Raw genomic sequence first — 8002 nt, forward strand, 5'->3', positions numbered from 1 at the left:
GACCCTTACTCACGTAAGGTTTATTACTTGGACGACCCAGTGCACTTGCTGGTTAGTTGTACGAAGTTGTGATAAAGAGTTGAGATTACAATTGTGCCTACCAAGTTGTTGGCGACATTGATGATCACAATTTCGTGCACCAAGCTCCCCAAAACCTTTATGTGAATCTGGGATCACGTTCTGACACTATGATCGATGGCATACCGTGCAACCTTACTATCTCCCTTATGTACAACCTTGCTATCTCCCTTATGTACAACCTTGCTAACTCCTCCCTTATGTACAACCTTGCTAACTCCCACGATCACCCAAATCGCATCAAATCCCGACCTAGTCCTCGGTAAATCGGTCACAAAATCCAACGCGATTCCTTCCCACTTCCACTGAGGAATCTCAAGTGGCTGTAGCATTCCTGACGGTTTTTGATACTCTATCTTCACCTTCTAACACATCAGACACTTTGAGACATATTCCCCCACATCATTCTTCATACCAGGCCACCAGAACATAGCCTTCAGATCATGGTACATCTTAGTACTCCCAGGGTGAATCGAAAACCCGCTCTTGTGCACTTCTCTTAATATATCTTGCCGTAAAGTCCCAACATCTGGCACAATGATCCTACCCTTGAATCTCCACAATCCATCTTGATCCCATGACACTCTCCACTGCTTCCTGATGAGTTGAAAATTGATGTCGATTTGGATTTTCTCTCTCAAAAATAGGATCACTTCGTTGTAAGTATAGCCAAATCAACAACTAACTATCAACATCAAATTTAGATCAAAAGATAGTCACAATTCAAAACACAATTACCGAGAGTATTTAGCTCCCGAGTCGTCTTCCCTAGGATTTGCAATGAAATGTCATATCATTAGCTATGAGGGAATTGGGGGTTGTGAATGCAAGAGAGAGCAAGTAATGTAAATGGCAAGAAAGTAACTTAGCATGCAAGGAATTAAATGGAAGCAAGTAAAAGCAATGAAAATAGAAATTAAATTCTAAAAAGGACTCTTGGCAAGAAGTGGGTAATCTAGGTTTCTTATCCTAGTTGTGGACCACAAATAAGACAATTGTGTGGAAATAATCCCAATTAGTCAATCCCACTTGAGAATTAGTCAAAAGGGCGTAATTGATTCCAATCCCTAAGTCCTAAGTCAACACTAGTGGGTCACTTAGAGTCAAAGGAAACCAAACCAATTAACAATCCTCACACGATGCAGAATAGACATCCACAACTCAATTCCACCTAAACATCCAATTTCTCAACCAAGAGTGTGAAAACTAATCATGCAAGGAATTATACATCAAAGCAATAAAAGTCAAAAGCAATAAAATGCAAGGGAAGGAAACTTCAAAAGCAAGAAAACATCTTGGCAAGTAATTGAGAGCTAAGGTTACCAATCCTAGCCATTAACCACAAACACATGATGATTATGAAGAGTTAATCCTACTTAGTCAACCTTACATCGAAGATAAGTCAAATAGGCATAGTTAATTTCAATCCCAAAGTCCTATGTCAACACTAATGGGTCACACAGAGTCAAGGGAGACCAAATCAACTAACTACTCTAATATATCAAACAAGAATGGACATCAATGACTCAAGGGTTACCAAAGTCATCAATTCCAAGCCAAGAGTGAAGAAAAACTATGTAGAAACTAAGCCAAGTATTTTATCAAACACTTGGTGTGCATGAAAATAAAATAATATTAAATTGCATTAAAAATAAAATCTAAAATACCAAAAGCAAGAAAATGACAAACCCAACTAAAGAGAGCAATAAATGACATGGAAACATAAATTTGCATTAATTAGAATTAAAATAACAAAAGTGTTCATAACATGAAAATTGACGTAAAAGAGAAAATAACATAAAAGATGAAGAAGATAAAGACAAGAAAGCATAGAAACATAAATGAAACTACCCTAAAACAAGAATTAAATGCTGAAATTAAATGAAATTAAACTAAACCTAACCTAATTCTAGAGAGAGGGGGAGCTTCTCTCTCTAGAAACTAAGAAAAAAGCATGTAAAAGCTAAACCTAATTGCCCACCCTTGTTTCCACTTGAATTGGGGTTGAAATAGCTTCAGAAATGGATTGGACTGGGTTTTGGAAGCCCAGAATTTGCCCCGAACAATTTGCATTAATGAGCTCATGTGATTCGGGTCACGTGTACGCATGGGTCACGTGTACGCGTCGCCGAGCAACATTCACTTCCACGCGTATGCGTAAGTCACGCGTACGCGTCGCTCACAAATCTTCCTTGTGCGTGCGCACGCATACTTGTGCGTACGCACGGGTGCTGGAACTTCCAAACTCCATTTCTTCATGGTTTTTTCCCTTTTACATGCTCTTTTTCTCACTTCTTCAACCGATGCTTGCCTTGGGAACCTGAAATCACTTAGCAAACACATCAAGGCATCAAATGGGATTAAAGTGTATAAAATTTAGCAATTAAAAGGCCTAAAAAGCATGTTTTCACTTTCAAGCACAATTTAGAAAGAAATCATGAAACTATGCTATTTCCTTGAATAAGTGCAAGAAAAGTTGATGAAATCCACCCAAATAAAGCAAATAAATATCATAAAATGTGGATTCATCACATCCCCATACTTAAACAATAGCATGTTGATGAGCGGATATTTTATACGCTTTTTGGGGTTAATTTCATGTAGTCTTTAGGATATTTTAGTTAAGTTTTTAGTATATTTTCATTAGTTTCTAGGAAAAATTCATATTTCTGGACTTTACTATGAGTTTGTGTGCTTTTCTGTAATTTCAGGTATTTTCTGGCTGAAATTGAGGGAGCTGAGCAAAACTCTGATTCGGGCTGAAAAAGGATTGCTGATGCTGTTGGATTCTGACCTCTCTGCACTCGGAATGGATTTTCTGGAGCTACAGGAGTTCAATTGGTGCGCTTCCAATTGCGTTGGAAAGTAGACATCCAGGGCTTTCCAGCAATATATAATAGTTCATACTTTGCTCAAGGATAGATGACGTAAACTGGCGTTCAACGCCAGTTCCATGTTGTAGTCTAGCGTCCAGCGCCAGAAACAGGTTACAAGTTGGAGTTCAATGCCAAAAACAAGTTACAACCTGGCGTTGAACGCCCAAAACAGCCCAAGCACGTGAGAAGCTTTAGTCTCAGCCCCAGCACACACCAAGTGGGTCCCAGAAGTGGATTTCTGCACTATCTATCATAGTTTACTCATTTTCTGTAAACCTAGGTTACTAGTTTAGTATTTAAACAACTTTTAGAGATTTATTTTGTATCTCATGACATTTTAGATTTGAAATTTGTACCTTTTGGCAGCATGAGTCTCTAAACCCCATTGTTGGGGGTGAGGAGCTCTGTAGCGTCTCGATGAATTAATGCAAGTACTTCTATTTTCCATTCAAACATGCGTGTTCCTATCTAAGATATTCATTCGCGCTTAATTATGGAGAAGGTGATGATCCATTACACTCATCACCTTCCTCAACCCATGAACGTGTGCATGACAACCACCTCCGTTCTATATTAGATTGAATGAGTATCTCTTAGATTCCATAATCAGAATCTTCGTGGTATAAGCTAGAATTGATGGCGTCATTCAGGAGAATCCGGAAAGTCTAAATCTTGTATGTGGTATTCCGAGTAGGATTTTGGGATTAGATGACTGTGACAGGCTTCAAACTCGCGAGTGGTGGGTGTAGTGACAGACGCAAAAGGATAGTAAATCCTATTCCAGTATGATCGAGAACCTCTAGATGATTAGCCGTGCTGTGACAGAGCATTTGGACCATTTTCACTGAGGAGATGGGAAGTAGCCATTGACAACGGTGACACCTTACATAGAGCTTGCCATGGAAGGAACTTTGCACTTTTGCATGCATGAGGGAAGAGGAATACAAGAGAAAAGCTGAAATTCAGAAGACAAAGCATCTCCAAAACCCCAATATATTCTCCATTACTGCATAATAAGTATTTATTTCATACTCTCTTATTTTTCGTAATTCAATTTGATAAGTGAATTATTTTTCTGACTAAGAGTTACAAGATAACCATAGATTGCTTCAAGCCAACAATCTCCGTGGGATTCGACCCTTACTCACGTAAGGTATTACTTGGACGACCCAGTGCACTTGCTGGTTAGTTGTGTGGAATTACATAGTGTGAAGTAATTTTCGTGCACCACATGTCCTCATGCTAAATGCAAGAAGGAAACAAGGGGTATTATTTGATGACATAGTAAAATCCAAACAGCTCCATATCATTCCACATGAAATCTACTTATGAAAGAGATTAAGATTAGAAAGTTTTATAATCTATCATTCACTATGAGTGCATCGAGATATTTAAAAAAAATTGGCAAGATCTTAACTTTCATTTGGATTTTGATTTATGGCCCTGTTAGCAATAAAGGAAGTAAGGGATGTAATTGTTACGTTGGTAACATAAAGAGTATAAATTTCAAAACACTAATCTAAGTAAATTTTGCAAGAAGTTTTGCTCTTTTTACTAAGGTAAAGAACTTGTCAAATACATGTACTTTCAGGTATTGGGGATAGAGCGTCCATCAATTTTCCTTACATGTCCCGGCAAACTTTTTTCATTGGAAGACAATTATATAGTATCTTTTTCATAGGAAGACAATTATGTAGTACCATAACAAGTGCTATAATTTGCTCCATATACATATTGTTTGGTAGAAATATGTTTCAAAAACTTCCATCGTATCGTTGTTAAGGTTTTATATGCAATTCAATTTCTTTCTTGGAACAAACACTTATAAAAGATAAAAAGGAACATATCAACACCCGTCGACATGGATAGGCCATTATTTTTATACTCTGAAAAGTTATGGCTTTAAAAAAAATATTTCCTATAATGGCCCATGCAGGTCTCGAACCTGCGACCTTCGCATTATTAGCACAACGCTCTAACCAACTAAGCTAATAGGCCAACATATTTTCTTTGCTTTGTTTATCGACATTTATAAAAGTTTTAATTTCCCTGTTAATCCGTGTTAATAAAAGTTTTCATACTCTATTTCTATAAATCATCAGGGTGTATCACAGCACATTAGTGATATCATTATATATCGGTTGGTGGTATTCTAGTATTAGGTGTATTTTGCCCTACTTGATTTGCAAAAAATATCTAGAATCAATATATAAATAATTAACAAATTTGTTTAAAATAGAGCGATATATTCAATGTCTTTGCTTGTGAGAAAATAAAAGTACGTGGATTAGGAAAATTAGAAAAAAATTTATTTGAACATATAAGGAATTTTGTTTAGTTGGTGTCCACTAAAGAATATGATATAAATTTTGCACCTCGTATTGTATTTGAGAGCTTTGCATATTATGTTCAAAAGTGATAGAGCTTTGTATTATGGTGAACAATGCTTAAGATACCATAGAACTTCCCATTTGCTTTTGCGGACTTGACCCATGGAATATCAAGTTACAATGCATAGAAGAAAACGTTTCATGTTGTTCGAACTTTATACCCATGGTTTTGATGCCTAATGTGCTAGCAAAACAACAAATATAGCATAGTTATGGTTCACAAATATGACGTTGTTAAGAAGAAAATGAAATTCGACAAGAATTTTGTTATTACAGTTGAAAAAGATTGTGGCAACTAACTTAACTATAATGATAGCTTTTTAGTATGAAGCAGATATCTAAAATTTGAAGTTGTAAGTGTAATGTGTACTAAATCTTATACTAAAAAGAATATTGTTCATACCCTGGGTCGAGCTAGGCGAGCCGGGTTGGATGAAGACAAAAATGACCGACCTCTTACAAAGGTTGGTCGACACCGACCTCTTCCTAAAGAGCTCGGCCAAATTGCTATAAGGGCCCAAGTATGCCCAAAGCAGAAGATCACAGCCCACCTAAAGGCGACTGGCCAAAGATAAGGGGACTCACCCACAAAAGCTAGGATAAGATAACTAACTTATCTCAAGGGAGGTCTGCCACACTACTATAAATACACTGGAGCACCCAGGTTTAACTCAAACTCTGATTCTAAACAAAAAACCTTCTCAAAGCCCATGCTAACTTAAGCATCGGAGTCTCTTGCAGGTACCACCACCCTCCGGTCATCAAGGATCAGTAACATCTCAAGGCTCAGCAAGTCGGACACGACAGCTCCGGCAACAACAGCAGATCTCCTCCGAGATCGACCTTCAGTTTCAGGTAACCATCGGAACTTTGGCACCGTTGCCGGGGAAGCTGGAAGTCATCCCATCATCATGGAGGACAACCTTGACAATGATCACAACTCTGGATTGGAGGACAGAACGCCGCATAAGAACACGGATACCATACCAAAGGATACACCTCAAAATAAAGGAGATAAACAACCCCAAAACACTGAAATCTTGGAAGCTATCCGTGAGCAACAACATTGACTTAAACAACTTGAACAAGAAGCCGACCGGCAGCGGGAGGCCAAGCGAGACCTTCGGAGAGAAACAAGATGGCGTTGAGAGCTGGAGGAGAAGCTCCTAAAGCTCGAAGCTGATCTCAAAACTAAGACCGCTCGATCCAGCCACGAAGATAGTCCCCATGGTGCACGAAATTGTGATCTCAGGAAACGGCGCCAGAAACTCTGTACGCACGTCTTAATAAATCGTTTTTCATTCACAACTCCGATACAACTAACTAGCAAGTGCACTGGGTCGTCCAAGTAATAAACCTTACGTGAGTAAGGGTCGATCCCACGGAGATTGTTGGTATGAAGCAAGCTATGGTCACCTTGTAAATCTCAGTCAGGCGGATATAAAATAGTTATGGAGTTTTCGAACATAAATAATAAATAGATAGAAAATAGGGATAGAAACACTTATGTAATTCATTGGTGAGAATTTTAGATAAGCGTATAGAGATGCTTTCGTTCCTCTGAACCTCTGCTTTCCTGCTGTCTTCATCCAATCAGTCTTACTCCTTTCCATGGCTGGCTTTATGTAAGGGCATCACCGTTGTCAATGGCTACTTTTAATCCTCTCTGGAAAATGGTCCGATGCGCTGTCACTGCATGGCTAATCGTCTGGAGGCATCACCCTTGTCAATGGCTGCATCCCATCCTCTTGTGAAAATGGTCCAAATGCTCTGTCACAGCATGGCTAATCATCTGAGGTTCTCGATCATACTAGAATAGGATTCACCCTCCTTTTGCGTCTGTCACTACGCCCAGCACTCGCGAGTTTAAAGTTCGTCACAGTCATTCAATCCCAGAGTCCTACTCGGAATACCACAGACAAGGTTTAGACTTTCCGGGCTCTCATGAATGCCGCCATCAATCTAGCTTATACCACGAAGATTCTGATTAAGAGATCCAAGAGATACTCATTCAATCTAAGGTAGAACGGAAGTGGTTGTCAGGCACGCGTTCATAGGGAATGATGATGATTGTCACGTTCATCACATTCAGGTTGAAGTGCGAATGAATATCTTAGAAGCGGAATAAGTTAAATTGAATAGAAAAACAGTAGTACTTTGCATTAATCTTTGAGGAACAACAGAGCTCCACACCTTAATCTATGGAGTGCAGAAACTCTACCGTTTGAAAATACAAAAGTGAAAGGTCCAGGCATGGCCGAATGGCCAGCCCCCAAAACGAGATCACAGGATCAAAAATACAATCCAGGATGTCTAATACAATAGTAAACAGTCCTATTTATACTAAACAAGTTTCTGGGGTTTACAGAAGTAAGTAATTGATGCATAAATCTACTTCCGGGGCCCACTTGGTGTGTGCTTGTGCTGAGCTTGAATGTTACACGTGCAGAGGCTCTTTCTGGAGTTGAACGCCAGGTTGTAACGTATTTCTGGCGTTCAACTCTGGTTTGTGACTTGTTTCTGGCGTTTAACTCCAGACAGCAGCGTAGAACTGGCGTTCAATGCCCTTTTACATCATCTAAACTTGGCCAAAGTATGAACTATTATTCATTGCTAGAAAGCCCTGGATTTTTACTTTCCAACGCAATTGGAAGCGCG

The 8002-nt window shown here is 39.0% G+C and overlaps 1 non-coding gene across 1 annotated transcript; it reads right to left on the reverse strand.

The window, feature by feature from the left end:
* Positions 1–4878: 4878 nt before the first annotated feature.
* Positions 4879–4952, reverse strand: TRNAI-AAU (transfer RNA isoleucine (anticodon AAU)). The gene has a single exon. It is a non-coding gene; the product is annotated as a tRNA-Ile (tRNA).
* Between the last annotated feature and the right edge of the window lie 3050 nt (positions 4953–8002).

Source organism: Arachis hypogaea, chromosome 15 (assembly GCF_003086295.3).
Source record: "Arachis hypogaea cultivar Tifrunner chromosome 15, arahy.Tifrunner.gnm2.J5K5, whole genome shotgun sequence".
Taxonomy (NCBI): domain Eukaryota; kingdom Viridiplantae; phylum Streptophyta; class Magnoliopsida; order Fabales; family Fabaceae; genus Arachis; species Arachis hypogaea.